The following is a 21,219-nucleotide window of genomic DNA, read 5'->3' on the forward strand; positions in this document are numbered from 1 at the left end:
CAACACAGGGCCAACGTTGTCCATAGCGCTTTCTTTGTTTACACAACTTGCGCTAAGTTTCGGTAGCGCACCCCCGTGCCGAGGCCCCGCCCCCTGCAACACGAGGAGGCGTTCCTCTGCTACCGACCAAACTGGCCGGTGTAAATGCGATGCATTCTTTATAGAGCCAATCCGAGTAGAGTGGAGTAGAGCCAGACTTCTGAATTAGGGCCCGTGTAAAAGAGGCAAAAGAAAAACCCAGTGCCGACAGGAGATATGGAAGGGCGAATAATACCTGACAACAGCAATTCCTCAATGTAGGTCTTCATGGTGTCTCTTTCAGGACCAGAGAGGTTGAACAGTCAACTAGAGGGATTGGGGAGCCCCAGGTAAGAGTTCTATGGCACAATCATATGGTCTATAGGGTAGAGAAAGCCCAGTTGTGATGGGACCCTTCTCCCCTGATGAACAGATATAGTTTTGCTACAAAGTGCCACCCCTCAAAATTTCTTTCCGCCCTTTTGCCACTCGAATAATATTTTTGTAGATCCGCCCCTAAATGTAGGCCAGATTCACGAGACAGATATAAGAGCATTGTACTGATGGGTGATTTCAAAGGTAAATTGTCAACTGGGTTGTGTGACAGGACGAATATATCAGCCATCAAAGATTGTAGTCTGCTGTGGCAGTTGTAAATGATGAAGGGAGATGGCGGGTAAAACTCTCAAACTTTTACTAAACAAAATTACAAATGTGCTATCACACCAGGCACCATTACATAACTGTTTTCAGTCTTCTCTTTCTCTGCACTCCTAACACACTCCTCTCTGCCCCATGCTGTTGCAGCTGCAGTGGCATCAAGTTAGTTACCAAGTCACCAAATTAGTTAAACTGCAATGCAAAATGAAGTGTCTGCAGTTTATCTTTAAAGTTGCAGTAGGGAATTCTGAGAAAACCATGGATCGTGGGTGGAAAATTTGAACAAGCCCACCTTACAGGTCCCTCCCCCTTGCTCTCTTCTGCACTACAGCCCTCCCTTCACAGCTCCTCCCCCACAGCGGAGCCTGCCGTGAATGTGCAGACTAGTAAGCAGGGCCACCAATGGTGTCATGGGTCTTCTTCTGTTTACCTGTCTTTGTTTTCTGAGCAGGTGTCACTGGAGAATTTGGCTGTTTTTCTATTATGTTTGGTTGTTTCTCCACCTTTAGCACAGCTGCAGCACACCTGCAATCTTGAGCTTGAACAATGGTATGCATTGTGCAGGGGAAGGGTGTGAGCAGCGCATACACGAGCGTGATTGATACTACTAAGACACTCCTCCTGGCTCTGATTGGTTGTTTCTGACTGGGAGCAGTGTACTTCTGCCAATGGCAGTAGGACCACTGGGGGAAGCGAGAGGATCTTGATTTTTTCACACATTATCTGTCTCATATTCTAATGCCAGGATATAGTGACAGTTTTAACAAATTCATTTTTATAGAAGTTACCAACTGCAGATTTAACTTTTGGCAAAAGTGCTACTAATTGTAACTTATATCTTCTTCATAAAACACAAAACAATATTAAAATTACAACAGGAATTAGTTTAAAATCACAAGACTTTTGTTCACATTTTTCCCACAACTTGTTTTCATTTAAATCAATTTATTTAATCATTCAATTTAATTTATTCAATGTTGTTGTTTTTTTTGTCCAGGTAGGTGCATGTCTTCCTTTTGCAGAACAGTTCATTTGGATGTCTGTTTTGCTATATCAGTTTTTTTGTGTTTCATTTAAACCCTGTGAGAAAAGATACAGTCGTGCTGCATTCCATCTTTTTCCATCACTGAGGATGAATGAGCTCAGTCCAATCTGCTGCTTTATTGACAAAGGGTGACTGTACTAAGCCTCTCCTTTTTCAACATGAAAAAAACTTCTTCACTTTGATTGTAACTCCAACAGTGACCTCTGTGGATTTGTCACTTTTCTTCTTGTTTGTGTATAATTCACTTTTGACTTGTTGTAAAATCACTTTTTCTCAAACACAGCCATAATGTCCATTGTCCTTAGATGAAGACAGGATATCCAGTTTTAGATTCATTCATTGTGGCATGAAACCCGGTAGCTGTGAAGCATTTTAGTAACTGCAGGCTTCCAGGGTCATTGTGTAGCTTGTGCTACCCAAATGGAGTCTGTTAGCACTATATAAAAGAGTTCCACACATCCAATTGCCTGACGATGATATACACTTTTTCTGGTGTGCTTAATGTTATATTTATTCATTAAATCAGCAGAAGTAGAAGATGTAAACTGTGTTCCAGTGTGTCAGTTGTGATGGAAAATTGAAGTTAAGAATGCCATGACAGTGCTTTTTGTAGCATTTGGAGTAAATACTATGTCAGGCCAATTCTTGAAATAATCAACAAGGCTAATGGCAAACTTGCAGTTGTAATGTCTATGTTCAAATAAACCCACAGTGTCAATAAAAATGGGTTGAATTGGACCTTCTGGAAACTTGATAGGTTGTAATGGTGTAGGTCAGGGGTAGGCAACCCTGGTCCTGCAGAGCCACTATCCTGCATGTTTTACTTGTTTCTCTGCTCCAACACACCTGATCTGAATCAGTGTTTCATTAACAGACTTCTGCAGAACATGAAGAGGTCATTTAACCACTGAATCAGGTGTGTTGGATCAGGGAAACAAGGAAAACATGCAGGATAGTGGCTCTCCAGGACCAGGGTTGCCTATCCCTGGTGTAGGTGAAACATTAGCGGTTTTGTTACATGCTTCACATCCAGCTTTAAAATCAGCAAGCAAGAGTGCTGTCTGGAGAAGAGATATTCCTGCTATCTCTGTGATCAAGTCCTGTTCAGAATCTTCAGCTGTATTGGTGGTGCTCTGTTTTTGGTATATGGTTTGTACTGTGTTGTTTACTTGAACCTTGTGGATGAAATCTTTAACACGTACAAGATGATATGCTGAAGCAGTATCAACATTATTCACCCTACATGTTTTTGAGTCAGCGCAAAGTTCTTTTGCATCATCCTCTGTAAAGAAAGTCACTTTTCCCCTGATGATGTTAAGCTGGAATGCTTTAATCCGGTCCAGGCCCAGATGTGGTTATTCAGTCTTAACCATACAGAATAACGCTGTACTTTGTTGTTTTGATTTGATATGTCTTGTGTAGCTTGTTGGCTGCCAATGCAACGTAGGTGACCTCTTGCATTTGTGACTAACTTTAGGTTCTGTCAATTGGTATTGTGCCGAATGTTGCTTGTCAACAGTTTCTGGTAAAATAGATACAGAAGTTTTAGTGTTTACAATTAACTCCAGCACAAGTTTCGTTGTGGTGTTTCAATGTTCATTTTGCATGCGATTTTCTCAAATGCTTCAGCAATCAACTCAACATCATTTACACACAGTACTGCTAAGTCAGAAACAACCACTTCTCTCATTGCAGCCACATGTGATTTGCATAGGTTTTGCATAATATCCTATTTTATTGCCAGTATGACAATGTACATAAGAAGCAGGATAGTTTAAATCATTAGCCAGGTGCTATTTTGATCCACATCTGAAGCATTATTGCTTTTTATGACTTGTCTGTTTATAATGAACAAGAGGTGTAGGTCCATGTGTTTAAGCTGAGCGTGCTCCTCTTTTTCCTCAAAAATGAACATTTGCAGCATCTACAGTCTGAACAGCTACAGGTGGGACTGTACATGCAGCTGAGCAATGTAGCATTTGTAACTGCGACCTCCACTTGACATACAATGGTTAGAGCTTGGTCCAGAGTTAGGTCTTCCTTCAGCCACAACTTATCTTTCACATGACTGAGATAAGTATTAAAGATCAGCAATTACTGATAAGTTCACTTTTCATCCCTTTAAAATAATGTGCTTGAAACAAAACATTCAAGCAAAAGTATAAATTTAAATAATTACTTAAAAAGTATAAAGTACACAAAATTCATTGTCAATTACAGTAATGCAAGTAAAGTAATTTGCTACTTTCCACCTTTATATACCCACACACACACATTACATAAATATACATCTATACAAACTGTTAAGAATCAATGGACATCTCACTAGCAATAAAATTGTACCTTTTATTTTACTGTAAACAAATTGTGATTTAATTTTTTTACTATATTGACAACCCCAACTTTCTATCCTTTCTCTAAGTTATTAGTCTGTGTGAAATTACCTCCAGACACTATTAGCAGAGCTTTGGTTAGACTAAGCAGACATGTAAAGTACCTAATTACTTAAAGTGCAGTTATGTTCTGGTCTGGCTGAAATAACTGCAACACTTGATAATTTTATCACAGTAGTGTTAGTGCGCCAGGTCGGCATTTTGCCACTGATAACAATTGACAAGGATGTTGGCGGCTCAGTATATAATACTGTTGGCCTCTGTTTTCACAATGTGTATGATATACAGTATGTTATATAAGCAAATATAAGTAAAATAAGGCTTTTTCTCAGCACTTATGGACTGATGACACAGCATACAACAGCACAAGATGAAACAAATGTGCAACTTCCACATGTAAATAGTATGGATGATACACAAAGGACTTCTCAAACTGGCTGTCAAAAATCTTGCTTAATCTTTCTTGTACATACACACCCTTTGTACATGAGGCCCCTGATACCTTAGAGCCTCAACATAATAAACAGTGATTTGTTTTGCTATCTCTGCTTCTACTTGAACTTAAACATTTTTATTGCACCTAAGTTTTGTAAGTTTCACTATAGATTGAATTTGACCTTGGTTAAAATCAATTTCCTGTTTGCATCATGTCTTTTCCTTCCATTCTAAATTTGGTTATATCAGAAGAGAGAGAGCATTTTTGGTCCTGATTTAGCTCTCATGTAAGGGCTGTAACTTATTTTTCTTTTTTTGTAATCATCCATATTTTGTCTTTATTTTTACATTTACTGTGTTGGTACTCTTGGTAGTGAATTGGTGAGAAGGCAACAATCTTTTCACTGTTTACCTAGAAAAGGGCAGCCACCATCTCCCTGAATCTTAGCTCTCATCTGAATGGAGTCATGGCAGCACAGCCACATATGGATTAATCTTTAATGTTGGAGAGAAAGAGAGAGACAGAGAGAGAGAAATAGGACTGTGAGCAAAGCTAGGCTGCTGTTTATTTAGAACATGTGAAAATATGAAGGAAAATTTGCACTTTTATTGGTTTTCCAAAACCATAACAGCTATGCAAAAGCCCTGTTTGATTTTCTCTGTTTGTGTGTGTGTGTGTGTGTGGTATATTTTATGCAAGCAACGACTTCATTTTTAATTTTTTTTTTTCTTTTCAAATTTAATGGGTTTTTTTTTCCCACAAATACATTCACAAGTAGTCATATGTTACTGCACACCCCAAAAAGTTGTAGACCTAGAATAGACATATGTTTGAATGACAGGTGGGTCTGTAGTGAGACAGTACACATTAAGCCCTGAGTCCTGTCAGCGTGGTTAACAGTCCAGTGATGAGCAGCAGCCTGTTAGCAGAACTACTAATAAACAGCTATCAGCTTATTAGAGGTGGAAAAAAAACAAACCAGGGTTTTGGACCTTGTAAAGACTAGATGCTGCATGTACTTCAGATGCTGAATATAATTTTTATTACAGTAAATACGTACAAATAAAACATGTAATTATTGATCTAACATCAGCAATAATACACTGTTTGCCATAGTTTTAGTGTGTAGAAAATACTAAGCAGTTTTCTGAACAGTATCGTTTGTCAGAAAGACTTTTGTGTTTAAAACTTTTAAAAGAATATCTAGTAATTTTTGAAGTTATGTTGTTTCAGATAGTTATCAATAGTTAGTACCTTATCAGCTGTGATGTCATTCATTTAATAGTGATTCATTCAAACACTGTTTTATAAACTTTTACACCACTGTTAATTTCACAGTACATAGAGATTTTACACAGAATTCTTTAGCTATTTAGAAGTGCAGCAGCAGTGAGCTTTAGTACTCCCACTGCAGCCTGGGGCACTTCCGGCAAGGATATCCTAATATTTCTATTGGAAAAACCATGTAGTGTGAAACCTATGGTGATGTGAAAGTTTAAATAACAGCATTTGAAAAAGAAAATACTATGAATTTTTAATGATTGGAGTTGCTTTAGGATGGCAATTATTTGCTCTGAAAGTGGTTCATTTATTATAGTGGTTCTATTGTTATTTCATCAATATGGTCTGGGAACCCACTTCCAAAGAAGTTGGCTGTCATCTTAAACATCCCCAATCTCCAGAGATTATAAAAAAGCATCTGTATGAGTGACTGATAAACTTCCACAATGTTGTCAGTTTTGCATGAAAGCTATTTTGGCAGAAAAAATAAGATATTTCTACAGGAAGTGACCCCAGGCTGCTTTGGAGGTTCTACGGCTAGCTGCAGCTGCAGCTAAATGTGCCTGTAAAAAAAAAATACTAAGAAACTTTAAAGAGTAGAATTGTTTTAACTCCTTCATTGCACTTTAATATACATGAAACACAGTAATAAAATGGGATTTTGTCTTGTGATATATCTCATACATGCAAAAAAGACCCTTCTTTTAGAGAGCTGCGCATGAATTGAAACATTTCTACTCACAAGTTTGAATAGGATACGTGCATTATGACATGCTTAGATTTACAACAGGGATGTACTGTGCTGTAAGATGATTGAAAAGCCTTTTTACAGCATGCTTACTGAATGCAAAAGTTTTCATATTGTTGCATCTGTTCGGACAGTGAAGAATAAAATTAAATGATTAGCAGACGACAGTCAGCCTCAGAAGTAAGAGAAATGTTGACAGGGAAACAAAGGAAGCTCAAGGCATTGAAGCAGATCAAAGTGATGAAGAAAGTGACAGCAACAAAGAATATCAACAAACACATGGGTCTGTTAATGGAGGAAAAGATCATCTGTGGTTTCAAAGATAAGTAGGTGTGCTTCTCTGAAGAAGTAATAACTTATGAGAAAATACAAAGTAAAGGTTACATTGAAAGATATTCCACCATGTGTCTACTGCCAATGTTTTTGTAAGTTTCCCAGCCAAACTTTTGTTCAAACTATGTTCTTATGCATTTTTGTTGGCAAATTTATCAACAAAGCAACAGAATTTTAATTTATGTTTATTCTGTTGCTCTCTGGTGAAGCAGCAAAAGCTGAAAGAGTGAAAGATGTAATACCTTTTGAGATTGATAAAAACTTTGTTTTAATTTAAATCTATACAAAGGTAAATTCCGAAGCTACACATTTATTTTGACAAAAGCTTGTACCCACCTTCAGCCTAAACTGTCAATGTCACCATCAATATAACATTTTCTTTTGCTTCAGGTATTTTCTTATTGGTTCTATTTGCCATTAAAGAACTCACGATACACCAGCTTAGTTGGTATCAGCCAGGCATACAGAGCAGCTTCTGGCTGCATCACTTTCTAATAGTGTCTGTTTCACTGTGGGATAATCTGACCTTTAACCTCTGAGTTTTTTGGCCTCAACAAATCCAGACAAAATTGTCCACTGAACCACAGGCGTGCACAGGTCACTGGAGTTTTCTATCCACTCACCGGGATGAAAACAACCCCCATATGCCTCCGAGGCTGAATGAGAAGGGAAGAAATCAGCCAGTAGGAGATATAAAGTCAGCCTGTGAGACGAAGGAGCGAGGATGGCAGGAATCAGACACACGGAGGGAAGACGGAGGCAATTTTACCAACCCTAGTTTCCTCCACAAAATGAAGGCTAAATGGAAAAATAATGGAAGTGGCATCATTGGCCTCCTAGCATGGTGCTATTAGTATGCCGGTGACATGGAGCGGGGAGACCGACAGCAGTTATGTATTTTTGCAAGTATGCATATAATTTATTGTGGGGAACACAATTTACATGGGTAGTCAATGCCTGTTTTATGGGCTCACAAATAGATGCATGAATTGAAGCATATAATGGTGGGGCACAGCAGGCAAATACATTCTAAATCTACCAAATGTGTTCCACAGAAAATGTAACCAAGGAATATAAAATAAATTAATTTTTGCATGTTACATGTATTGGTTTTTGATTTAGGAATCTAATCGGAGAAATTTGCTTTCTCTAAGTGGGCAGGGTGTGTGTGTATGTGTGGGTGGGGATTCTGACATTTGCTGCTTTTATTATATGAAGGAGTCAGATGTTCGTGTAGCTGAAACACATATGACCAGAGTAAAAGTTCCTCCAATGATAATGGTTTTGTCCCACACACAGAACCCCAGAATAATTAAACGGACATTGAAAATGGCCACGAAGATGAAACCAACAAACAAACAAACAAACAAACAAACAAAAAAAAAATCTGAGCTTAACTAAAAGGACATATCCTCTTTGAATTTGCATCATAAAAAATATATATATAGGAAGAATTATGAAACTGTCTGGAGTCAGTGGTCAATAAGGAAACATAAAAATGATTAAGATTGGGAAAAAAAGAAAATACAAAAATGCATAGTAGATTACACTACCTAAAGAAGCAAATCTAAAATACAAGCAAAACAAGTATACAATTGTGGGAAAAAATACACAATACACTACACAACATCAATATAAACACATACCACAGGCACAAAATGATTACAACCACTATATATATATATAATAATAAACTTTAAAATAAAAGTAAGACAAAACATAAGTAAAGTGAGTGCATGGAAAGAGAAAACCTACAAATAGAGGGCTTTTGTAACATTTTGAATGCTGAGTACCATGTAGACTGTTCAGGTCTGTTCTTTTCGAGGCTCTACCTCATCATCTTTCCATCTTGGTTCTGCAGAACTTGTTGGACTGTTTGGGTCGCTTTTCTAGTTTTCTGACCTGCAGTCTCAGCTCTCACCAACACTGTTTCCTTCTACAGGAACACAAAGCAAAAGTGTCACCGCCTTCCATCATGACAGGCAAGAGGTAAAGTAACTCTCTGTGAATTTTTGTCTTTTAGCAACATCTCTCATAAATTACTGGATGGATTTTAATGAAACTCAAAAAGTAATCATTGGCTGTATATCAACAATTGAATAACTGTTAGAGTCAATTCCAGATAGCCGCGACAGTTAATTAACAATGGCAATGCAAACTCTGATTACTGAAGGACAGTGTGAGATCTTTGTTGTCAACTTTGACCTGTAAGGTGGTGGGCAATATTCATTCCTTCAAGTAATGCAAAGAATGATCAATGATCAGTGGCCTAGTGGTAGAGTGTCCGCCCTGAAACTGGGAGGTCATGGGTTCAATACCATCATACCAAAGACTGTAAAAATGGGAGCCTGCTTGACACTCAGCATTAAGGGTTGGAATTGGAGGGTTAGTCACCAAATGATTCCCGAGGGCGGCACTGCTGCTGCTCACCGCTCCCTCAGGGGATGGGTCAAATGCGGAGAACAAATTTTGCACACTCAGGTGTGTGACAATCAGTGGTACTTTAACTTTAACTTTTCTTTAGATAAATAAACTGCTGAATGAGCTGCTGCTGCTTCTACATTGTTACGAATACAATTTACTTTCTTTATTTTCTGTTTGTAGTTTTCATTTTTGCTGTTTAAGATTTTGAAATAACATACAGGTTCAAAACAATTGTGAGCAAAGAATTATTTCTTAGTGACTTTGCTTCTTGGCTCACTGGGAAGAGTAAATGCTTTTTTCAGAAACTTTTTTTTAGTTTTTACACTACAGTATTTTAGTATGCAATAATTTATGTTGACAAATAAAAGAAAAATGTCTGTATAAAAACATAAGACGGGAACACACTGCACATTTTCTTTACAGTCTTTACAGATTTTACACTAACAGTTCAGACTAACAGACTGGTTTCAGCAGATTTTTGTATGACAAATAAAAGACTAGAGATCACACCCTTTTAACTTCACCCGATGAGGAATCACAGACCACATGATTTATCAAACCAACTAAAGCCAAGTGAACACATTATGCATTCTGTGATTAAAAAAACAAAATAGTGTACAAGTAGCGCAAAAATAAATTGTATAGCAATAGGTAAAAATACTAAAAGCAGTAAAACAGTCCCTTGAGCTAAAAAGGTAAAAATACAGTTTGGGTAAAAATATTACAACAGGAGTAAGGTGTTGAAGTGCTGTAGGACATTTTGATACAAGTAAATTCTAATTAAAAAGTTAAAAAGTTAAATGACCAGATCTAATTACAAGGGAACAGATTGTGTGTTATTTATAGTGATGTTTATGCTTAGTGTCTGGATGGTCTGTGGGTGGAAACTCTTCTTTAGTCTCTCATTTTTGGCCAGGTGACTGTTGAGTTGTGTTCCTGACTGCAGCAGATTTAACAGTCTGTTGTTTGGGTGGGACCTGTCCTTTATAAGGTGTTGGGCTCTCAACCTACCCTCAATCTGCAAATGTTTTGCAGATGTTCAGAGACAGGTTGATAGTCTGGCACCACTGTGTTATATTTTCCACCTGGTTCAGATAAGTCTATTTGTTGTTATCAGTGATCAGTCAAATGACGCCATCTATGAACGTGATGGTGGAGGTGGAGCTATCAGAGGACTGGCAGTTATGGGTGTAGATGTTGTAAAGGATTGGACTCAAAACACAGCTTTGTAAGGCACCTATGCTGATGGGAAAATACTTGGAATAAGTTTTCCCCATCCAAACCACCTTGGTCTGGTTGATGAGGAAGTTTAGGATCCAGTTGCACAATGTGCTGGTATGACCCAATGCCTTCATCTACATAGACAAGGTGAGGGAATTTATGGTATTGAATGCTGAGCTATAGTCAATAAACAGCATTAATCACATAGTTCCCACTCTTTTCATCCAGGTAAGTTAGGGTGGTGTTCAGGAGGTTGAAGGTGGCATTGCTGCAGCTCCAGTTGGCTCTATAGGCAAACTGTAGTGGGTCAAATGTGTTCCAGGAATGAACAGATGACTCTTTTCATGAGTCTCTCAAAGCTTTTCATCACCACAGATACCAGGGCCACTGGGTGGGTGGTTATTCTTGGGGACAGACACAATAGTGGATTTTTTTCAGACAGAGAGAGACAACAGCTTGGGCCTCAAATGTATTAAAGGTGATAATAAACACTTGAGCTAGGTGGTTAGCACAGGATTTTACGAGATGCTCTGGTATGCCATTTGCATCTAGCTCCCCTAAAGACCCTTCTCCTGCCAGACTCAGAAGGTAAGGGTTCCCTGCTGACTACAGCACCAGCTGTTGTGATATGGGGACTGGTGTTAATGTGGCTAGAATTGTAGTAGGCATTCAAGATGTTCAGTTCATCAGCAAAGGAGGGATCAGGGCTCATCACAGCAGACTTTTGAAATCATTGATTTCAGTCATCCTCCATACAGCAAAATTACCCTCTGAAAGGGTGATATTGTCCCTCTAGTGACTTGTTGCCATTTTGAGTTTTGACAAGTTGTAAGCTGCTGCTTGTAGGTTGTAAGTGTTTAGTTAGTTTTATGTTACTTTTTGCTAGATTTTGCTACTTTAAGCTTTTAGCTAGTGCTTTTGCTTTTTTATATTTTAGTTAGTGTTTTACTTCTTTATGCTTTTGGCTAGTATTTTTCTTCTTTAAGATTTGATATGGTGTTCTACTTCTTTTAGCTAGAAATGTGATGTTCACAAATGATCCAAATCTTTTGAATGGCTACTTAACACCAACAAAGAGAATCAAGTTGTCACGTGATACAACCGTAGGCCGTACGTCACAACGCACGATCGTGTGCAGTGATATATGCCACACTCACTGGAAGTACCATGTGACAAACCTTTTGAAAGACTAGCTCTTTAGAATAGCTCTTTGAAAGTAACAGCTCTACAAGATCTGGATCCCATCAAGGAGCAATAAATCCCATCTAATGTTTTGCTTCTGACAAGGCGGAGCTTGACAGGATTCAGAACTCGCAGACACAGACAAAGTTTTAAGTTGTTTATTGTAGACGAACTACAAAAAGGATTACTGTCTCTGGACTGGGCACTCACGTGACTGCCTGGAAGCAGGACCAAAATAGGTAAATCTGTCATGGGCTGTTGGTCGAGTGCAGACGGGAGTGTCTGAAAGGGGCTTGGGCGAGAGAGAGAGTCCCGGGCCAGCCAAGGGTTCGAAAACAGTGAGTCCAGGGTAAGCAGCCAAATCCAAAAAGGAGTAATCCAAAAGGGAAAGTCCAGAAGAGAGTAGCGAAGTCGGTTACCATGAAACAGAGTCCAGAAAGGTATCCAATAAGAGGAAGGCAAGGGTCGTGGGTCAGGCAATGGTCAGGAAACATGAAGCCAGGCAAGGGCTGTGGAAGTACGCTGGACATCTACTAGGTAATACCGTTCAATAATCTGGCAACATGAGACTGTGAGCTGTGGGTATAAATACAGGCATGAGCAGGTGACGCTAATGGCTGTGATTAGGTAGGCATGGTAACATGGGCATGGCATGAAACTGTGGGGAATGTGGAAAGTTACTGGTCTGAGGCATGACTGAGAGCAGGAGGCGCGGCAGGAACAGTGGAAGCTGTGATAGCTTCTTTTAATTTTTTACAACTCAGTTTCAGCTTTTTCAGCAGTCAAACAGCACTCAGCAGTCACACTGTATTTTCACAGAAAATAAAGTTACTGTAGCTTGTGTGTGAAATCTGCTGTCATTTTAAACAAAACAGCTGTCCAGTTTACTAAACAAATAGCATCCATCCTTCCATCCATTTTCTGCCACTCATCTGTGGTTGAGTCATGAAGGCTACAGGGCCAGGAGAGAAACCAAGACATCCCTCTCCTCAGCGACACTCTCCAGCTTGTCCTAGGGGATCCCATTTCCAGGCCAGAGAGGATATATAATCCCTCCAGTGAGTTCTGGGTCTGACCTGAGGTCTCTTCCCAGTGGGACATGCCTGAAATATCCTCTAAAAGGAGGCATCCAGAAGGTATCCTAGTCAGATGCCTGTATCACCTCAGCTGACTCCTTTCAATACGAAGAAGCAGCCGCTCTACTCTGAGCTCCCCCCGGATGAAGGAACTTCTCACTTTATCTCTAAGGCTGAGCCCAGCCACCCTAAGAAGGAAACTCATTTCATTTACTTGTATCCGGGATCTTTCAGTTCAACTCTTTCTTCACCATGACCGATCGGAGCAATGCCCTCATTACTGAAGATGAGGCACCGATCCGTCAATACATCTCCCACTCCATCCTATCATTACTTGTGAACAAGACTCCCAGATAGTTAAACTCCTCCACATGATGCAGAGACTCATCCCCAATAGTAATGGGAACGGCAGCTCCTTTGAGTGAACTGAATCACTAGAATCAGAATATTAAAATGATTCGTTCAAAAGATTTGTTCACTGAATCCTTCAGTTCACACAGTTTATTAGTTAGTTAGCTAGTTAGTTTAGTTTATTTATTTTGTGCCACACACCATAAAAGGTGCCCAGCCCCCAGGGGCTTAAAATACATAAAAACATATTTCAAAGATGCAGAGAGAGACCAACATGGTTGGTTTAATCAAATGAGGACAACTGCTCCAAGATGGCGGCCGTATTTCCTGTGCCCCTGCAGCCCATGTGGGGTCTACTCCGTATAATCTATCACATCTTGGCGGCAGTACTTTGTTTTTGTGCATGCACAAATCAGCAGTTTGTCCAAAGGTATTTCTGCACAAGCGTGAATCAGCAGTTCATTTACCAGTGTTTCTGCGCATCCTCGAATCAGCAGTTCATTCAACGGTGCAGATCAGTCTTTGTACCAGTACGTTGGGTCTGCCCATGCGCAGATCAGCAGTATGTTTATTGAGTAAATCCCTCCCCACCTGCACAGCACACGCTGCTGTGTCATTTAGATTTACATTATGAGTGAGTCCTGAGGTTCCCAAACCAGACACATTCCTCTGCACGACTGCACCTTGAGATCTTGTCCATGAACACCATAAACAAGACCAATGACAAGGGACAGCCCTGGAGGAGTACCATCAGCACCAGGAACCAGTCTAACTTTATGCTAAGAATGCAGACACAGCTCCTGCTTTGGTTATACAGGAACTAGATAGCCCTCAATAGTAACCCAGGCACCTCATACTCCCGCAGCACCCCTCACAGAATGATTTAAGGTACACAGTCGTAAGCCTTCTCCAGATCTACAAAACACATGTGGACTGGAGAGTCAAACTCCTATGACCCCCATAGCAATCCCGCATGGGTGAAGATCTGGTCCACTGTTCCACAACCAGAATGAAAGCCACACTAGTCCTCCTAGATTCGAGGTTTGACAGTAGGTCAAAGCCTCCCTTCCAATACCCTATAGTAAACTTTCCCGGGGAGGATGAGAAGTGTGATCCCCTGGTACTTGGAACACTTTCTCTGGTCCCCTTTCTAAAAATGGGAACCATCACCCTGATCTGCCACACCTCAGTGTCCAGGTTCTCTTTGTGACACTGAGGAGATGTGTCAACCATGACAGCCCCACGATGTTTAGAGCCTTTAACAACTCAGGGCAAATCACATCCACCCTGACATGAACGCAGGGGCAATATTGTCCAGAGAGCGAGACCAAAACCAGACACAGACAACAGCTGAAGGTAAGTGTAATTTATTTACAGGTGTCTATTATAGATATATACAGTGCGATGTTTGTGGAATGATCTGCAAGATAAGAGGAACAGGGTGAGTCTTGGGTACCAATCCTAATATCAGCCGAGCACTGCGAGATGGCTTGTTAATGTTCTTTTGTCCTTACAGATCCAGGAGGTGTCCAGCGGCATGGAGGAGATGACGAAGGTGTTAGGTGATCCAGAGGTTGACAAGCCAGTAATCCTGTCCAGGTGAGTGTCCAGCGGTCCCAGGTAAGTAGCCGTGATAATCGTAGTCCCGAAGCGTGGCGAAGAACCTGAAGTCAAGGTACACAAAGAACGTAGTCAATAAATAATCACTTTCGGTTAGAGACTGTGGCTGAGAATCTAACCCAGGAGGTTCGATGCTCCAGCGAAGGTCTGGTCTCAGTTGGAGGCTTAAGTACTGGCAGTCTTCATTAACTCGCATCTGGATCACCTGTGAACAGAAGGTCTGGAGGAGCCGCCCCAAGGCGGGGCTAAAAACTCCAGATCCCTATACACCCCTGACGTCCTGCCACCGTCAAGCTTTTTGACTACCTCGGTGACCTCTGCCATAGTAATAAACTTGTCTTCCCTAAAGTGCCCATACTCTGCCTCCTCAGAGGTGGCCATGGTGACCACTCAACAATATCCCCAGTCTGAGTAAGCAGTTCCCCACTTAGAACAAGCACAAAAAAAGCTCTTTATTTTAAGGGACAGTTGCCAACCCTAGTGTTGAATACATTTTTATAAGACACCAGAGACAACACATCTTTTTGTTTTGTCCCGATCCTCCTCTCCTACATGTTGCTCCAAGCTGTCATTCAGTTGTATACAAAAAAGCAGGGGGTAATCTTATCATTTTATGCTCAATAAAAATGATGTTGTCAGTTGGTTATACATTTTATTTGGTGGATAACCTATTATTACATTTTTACACCAGCACCACCATGTGCTGGTGTAAAACCTTTTTAGTTTAGTCATCTATGGCTTATCTGATGGAGAAGTTTGCAACAGGATACAAGAGTTAGCTTTTTAGCTGTTAAAATACACTGCCTGGCCCAAAAAATGTTGCCACCAAAAAAAAAAAAAAATGTTACACACTAATATTTCATTGGACCGTCTTGAGCTTTGATTACGGCACACATTCACTGTGGCATTGTTTCAATAAGCTTCTGCAATGCCACAAGATTTATTTCCATCCAGTGTTGCATTATTTTTTTCAGCAAGATCTTGCATTGATGATGGTAGAGTCTGCCCACTGCGCAAAGCCTTCTCTAGCACATCCCAAAGATTCTCAATGGGCTTAAGGTCTGGAATCTGTGGTGGCCAATCCATGTGTGAAAATGATGTCTCATGCTCACTATTTCAAATTTTCTGGACGAGAAGACAGGGCACAGGAGAGCCCTCTTGCCCTGATGGGACATATTTAGCTGGATACATGATGGATTCCTGGGGGAAGTGGAAGACTGTGTGTTTATCTGTACTGTCAGTCGAGGATACTGAAGATGTGTACATAACTAGATTTTGCGAACAAAGGCGCATACTGGATGCGACTCTTGTGAGTCACACAAACTTGCTGGCCAAATGGAATCGACCTTGGAGAAGTTCCTTGCTTGGCCCGGCATTGGATGACCACATTAAGTTTGGTTGTTTGGATTCGCCATTGAGATGTAGCAGTGACACTCTTAAGGCTGACATGAAATTAAAGGCATTGGCCGGACCTAAACAATTCTGATATCTGAATCTGGCTTCACTGAGATGGCCTTAGAAGGCATGTATACATGTAAACTTGACACTCTTCTCCCATCAGTCCCCCCCACCCCCACCCCAGGACACCTGTGGATCTGTGACGGCTACCCTCCCAAGGCCAGCTGATCCATCAGTATCAGGACTATGGCAGAGAGGCCTATCTGGAACGGTATCCTTGGGCATTCATCCACCTTAATCTCAACGTCTTCACTGGCACCCTCCTATTTCTATGTTTTATGTTGCTCCCTCCCTTCTTCCCTCCCCCATTGTCTCATTAACATAGTTGAATTAGCTTAACCTGTAACGGAATTGGCATTAGCATAGTTGAATTGGCTGGAACTTTAGTTGAATTAGCATGGCAAAGGAATAGTTTATCTTAGTCTGAGGTTCCTAAATGGTAGTTTAATTTATGTTTATTTTAGCTTATTAAATCTTAGTTTGGTTTTCCTCAGTTTATTTAAGTATGACTTAGTCAATTTTTTCTTGTCTGTACTTGCTTAAACTTATTCTAGTTTGCTTGGCTAAGCTTATTTTATATTTTAGTTTAGTTTAGCCTGTGTTTTAGATAAATTTAGTTTTGGGGTTTTTTTTTAAGTCTTTTGACAGCTTTAGTTGGCCTTTTATTGAAATGTTTTAACTCTTAGCTGGCCTTTGGTACTCTTAATTAGCCTTCCGGTATGTTTAATTTAGTTTAGTCTATCTTAGCTTGAATCATTTCTGATCTGTTAAGCTGAGGTTTTTAAATCCTAGTTTAGTTTGTGTTAGCTTTTTACCAGTTTATTATATCTTAGTTTGGTTTTCCTCAGTTTATCTAGTATGACTCGTTTTAGATAAGTTTAGTTTAGCTTTTTACATCCTAGTTTCCTAGCTTTGATTTTCATCTGATTATGTTACTTTTGCTCATTTATTTAATTTAGATTATCTTAGCTCATGTTTTAGATAGGCTTAGTTTAGCTTTTTATATTATTGTGTTTTCATGATGGCTCTGTATTTTTCCATTTTCAATCTGTAAAGTACTTTGAACCACCTTGTTGCTGAAAAGTGCTATATAAATAAATTTGATTTGACAGTAACATGCATGTGGTTCCTGTTACTGATAAAGACATGTTTCTTGTGAGACTAGTGGTCACTGTCAGTCAGTGACCCCATATGCTGTTGAAACCTCAATGAAACTGAGATAAGAAACATTTCACCTCTACAAAGTACTGACCAGAGTTGGGGGCATCTAAACCATCTCAGTAGAGGAGAGGTAAGGATTGATGGGTAACAGTTAAGAGCTACAATTACTTCCACAGAATGATGTGAAGAGAAATAAAGTAACAGGCTACTCAAGCTGTTTGCAGTCTGCAGAGAGGAAGGGGGAGATTAAGATTTCTCAAAGAGGATATTGTTAATGTATCAGGCTGTTAAAGGTTTATACCACACACACACACACACACATAAAGAGAGCAAGAAAGAGAGAGAGCAGGAAATTATCCCACAACGTAAATCCTGCTCAACAGCAATGTTTGGAGAAAAAGAAAAACATGTTCTGAAAGGATTTGTAACTGGGTGGGAGAAAGAGAATGTTTTTAGCATCAGAAGATATGTTGGCAAAGCAAGCACATGAAAAAAAGGAAATAGACATGTAAATACATTATCTGTAAAACCTAGATTAAAATGGCAGCTACAGAAAAATCAAATGCCTTCACTTAATTTTCTGTTCCTCTAGTTGACTGTCCTGTGGTAATATTTTAGTTACATCAAAACGAGCTTCTAACCTAATTTTATCTCAATATCTGCCTAATCTACAGATGTATAGCCTTTTTTGTGTAGGCTATGGTTGATTACTAGTGGCAGCCAGTTTAAAATGGGTTGACTCCAAAAGTTATTTACTTCTAGATGTATAGCCGATAATTTCTTTCTATCATCAAATCCAATACCCTCCACCACTTAGCTACACCTAGATATTCTGTTTATAGGAGTTGTGAACCAATGACAAAGGGCAGCCCTGGCAAAGTCCAACCCTCACAGAGAACAGGTCCAACTCACTGCCAGCTACACAAACCAAACTTGTGCTCTTTTGGAACAGGGACTTAACCCTTAGCACTGGACCATCCAGCCCATATTTTTTGAACAGCCCCCACAAAATGCCCCTGGGGACATGGTCATTAGCCTTTTCTAAATCCACAAAACACATGTGGATTGGTTAGGTGAACATCCATGTTCCATCTAGCACTGTAGATAGGGTAAAAAGCTGTTCCACAGTTCCACGGTCGGGATGAAAACCACCTTGCTTCTTTTCAATCCAAGATTCAACTACTGACCAGATCCTCCTCTCCCGTACCCCAGAGTAGCCTTCCCAGGTATGCTTAGGAGTGTGATCCCTAGTTAGAGCACACCCTTTGGTCCTCTTTCCTAAAAATGGGCATTACCACCCCAGACTGCCATACCATTGGCCCTTCCCCCCAATAATCAAGGAACGTTGCAAAAACGTCTCAACCAAGAGAGTAATACACAATCCACAGCCTTACCCAGAGTGGATTTCGTCCTTTCCAGGGACCTACTGCCATTCAGATGTTTGACCAACTCTGTGACTTTTCCCCCCATGACTAGCCAAACCATCTCCAGTTCCATAAGCTCTATTTCTATAATGGAATATGTTGGTGGGATTGAGGAGGTCCTTAACCCCTACATCACTGCTGCTGCCCCTGTACCTGGGGCAGCAGCACTTCTTCCAAAAAGATTAATCCAAAGATCAATACAAAAGGCCAAGGGACTAAGGGGTTAAAGTATTCCTTCCACCGCCCAACTATATCCCCAGTTGATGCAGCTCCACTTAAATAGTGTGAGCAAATTGCTGCCTTTTCTCCTGTGGGGCACTGGATAATCTGCCACAACCTCTTTGAAGCTGATTAGTAGTCCTCCACTATGGACTCATCAAACTTCAATGCATGAGTCTTTGCTTTAGTAACCACTGTTGCTGCATGCCTATTGGCCCATCAGTACCCATCTGCTGCTTCCAGAGAACCACAGCACAGCCATGCCCTGCAAACCTCTTTATTTAGGTTGATGGCTCCCCCAACCACTGGTATCCACCAGCAGGCCCTGGGGTTACTGCCACAACTGGCCCCAGCAACCTTGCAGCCGCAGCTTGCTGCAGCCACCCTGACAAAAAACAAGCAGAACAAGGCCCAATGTCACCCTCTGGCTTTGGGATATGGTCAAAGCTCTGCTGTTGGTGAGAGTTTAAAGCCAACTTGGCTGGTTCAAACAAGCCCTGGCAAGACCCCATGGACAAAGGCTCAACCACAAGGTGTTCACACAAAGGCCCCAACCCCAAGCCTGGCTGCAGGGTGCAACTTGGGTAATCATCCGTGCCAGGTACACAGAATCTTTGATTTCGCTTCCATTAAGGGTCTTCTGGATCGCTTTTGTCTCACCCTTTACCTAGAACCAATTTCCTATGGGAGACCCTACCTGGGGCATAATGGCCCCTGACAACATATCTCCTAGGATCATTAAGGCACGCAAAGTCCTGAACCATAATGAGGTGGCAGTCCAGGAATGCCAAAGTTTAAAGCATGAATGTCACACAATGTGTTGAGCTCAAAGTATGTGTTGGGGATGATCCTCAGTTACTACAACACCAATGATCATCCAGTGATTACTTTCTGAGTTTCATTAAAAAAATTTTTTTTAAGTTTTTGAGATGTTTTGTTAACCATACAGACAACTCAACACAGGCAAAAAACAAAATTGGTCAGCCTTCACCTTCAGGCAAAAGAAAGATATTGAGCTGAAGTTTGAAACAGGACGAGAGGAGGCCTGTCTGACACTCAGGGGTAAATTGTTCCAGAGCTTGGGAGCAGAAACAGCAAATGCTCTGTCGCCTCTGAGTTTCAGCCTAGTTTTTGGGACTGTCAGCAGTGACTGATCAGCTGATCTTAGGGAACGGGGCGGGCAGTAAGGCTGAAGCAGCTCAGATAGATATGGTGGGGCCAAGTTGTTCAAGCATTTAAAAACAAATAACAAGAGCTTAAAATTAATTCTGTAGTGCACAGGGAGCCAATGAAGGGACGCCAAGATGGGAGTAATGTGCTCGCGCCTACGGGCCTGAGTTAACAAACGAGCAGCAGAGTTCTGAACAAGCTGCAGANAGTCAATAAATAATCACTTTCGGTTAGAGACTGTGGCTGAGAATCTAACCCAGGAGGTTCGATGCTCCAGCGAAGGTCTGGTCTCAGTTGGAGGCTTAAGTACTGGCAGTCTTCATTAACTCGCATCTGGATCACCTGTGAACAGAAGGTCTGGAGGAGCCGCCCCAAGGCGGGGCTAAAAACTCCAGATCCCTATACACCCCTGACGTCCTGCCACCGTCAAGCTTTTTGACTACCTCGGTGACCTCTGCCATAGTAATAAACTTGTCTTCCCTAAAGTGCCCATACTCTGCCTCCTCAGAGGTGGCCATGGTGACCACTCAACAATATCCCCAGTCTGAGTAAGCAGTTCCCCACTTAGAACAAGCACAAAAAAAGCTCTTTATTTTAAGGGACAGTTGCCAACCCTAGTGTTGAATACATTTTTATAAGACACCAGAGACAACACATCTTTTTGTTTTGTCCCGATCCTCCTCTCCTACATGTTGCTCCAAGCTGTCATTCAGTTGTATACAAAAAAGCAGGGGGTAATCTTATCATTTTATGCTCAATAAAAATGATGTTGTCAGTTGGTTATACATTTTATTTGGTGGATAACCTATTATTACATTTTTACACCAGCACCACCATGTGCTGGTGTAAAACCTTTTTAGTTTAGTCATCTATGGCTTATCTGATGGAGAAGTTTGCAACAGGATACAAGAGTTAGCTTTTTAGCTGTTAAAATACACTGCCTGGCCCAAAAAATGTTGCCACCAAAAAAAAAAAAAAATGTTACACACTAATATTTCA

The sequence above is a fragment of the Kryptolebias marmoratus genome, linkage group LG2, assembly GCF_001649575.2.
Source record: "Kryptolebias marmoratus isolate JLee-2015 linkage group LG2, ASM164957v2, whole genome shotgun sequence".
Lineage (NCBI taxonomy): Eukaryota > Metazoa > Chordata > Actinopteri > Cyprinodontiformes > Rivulidae > Kryptolebias > Kryptolebias marmoratus.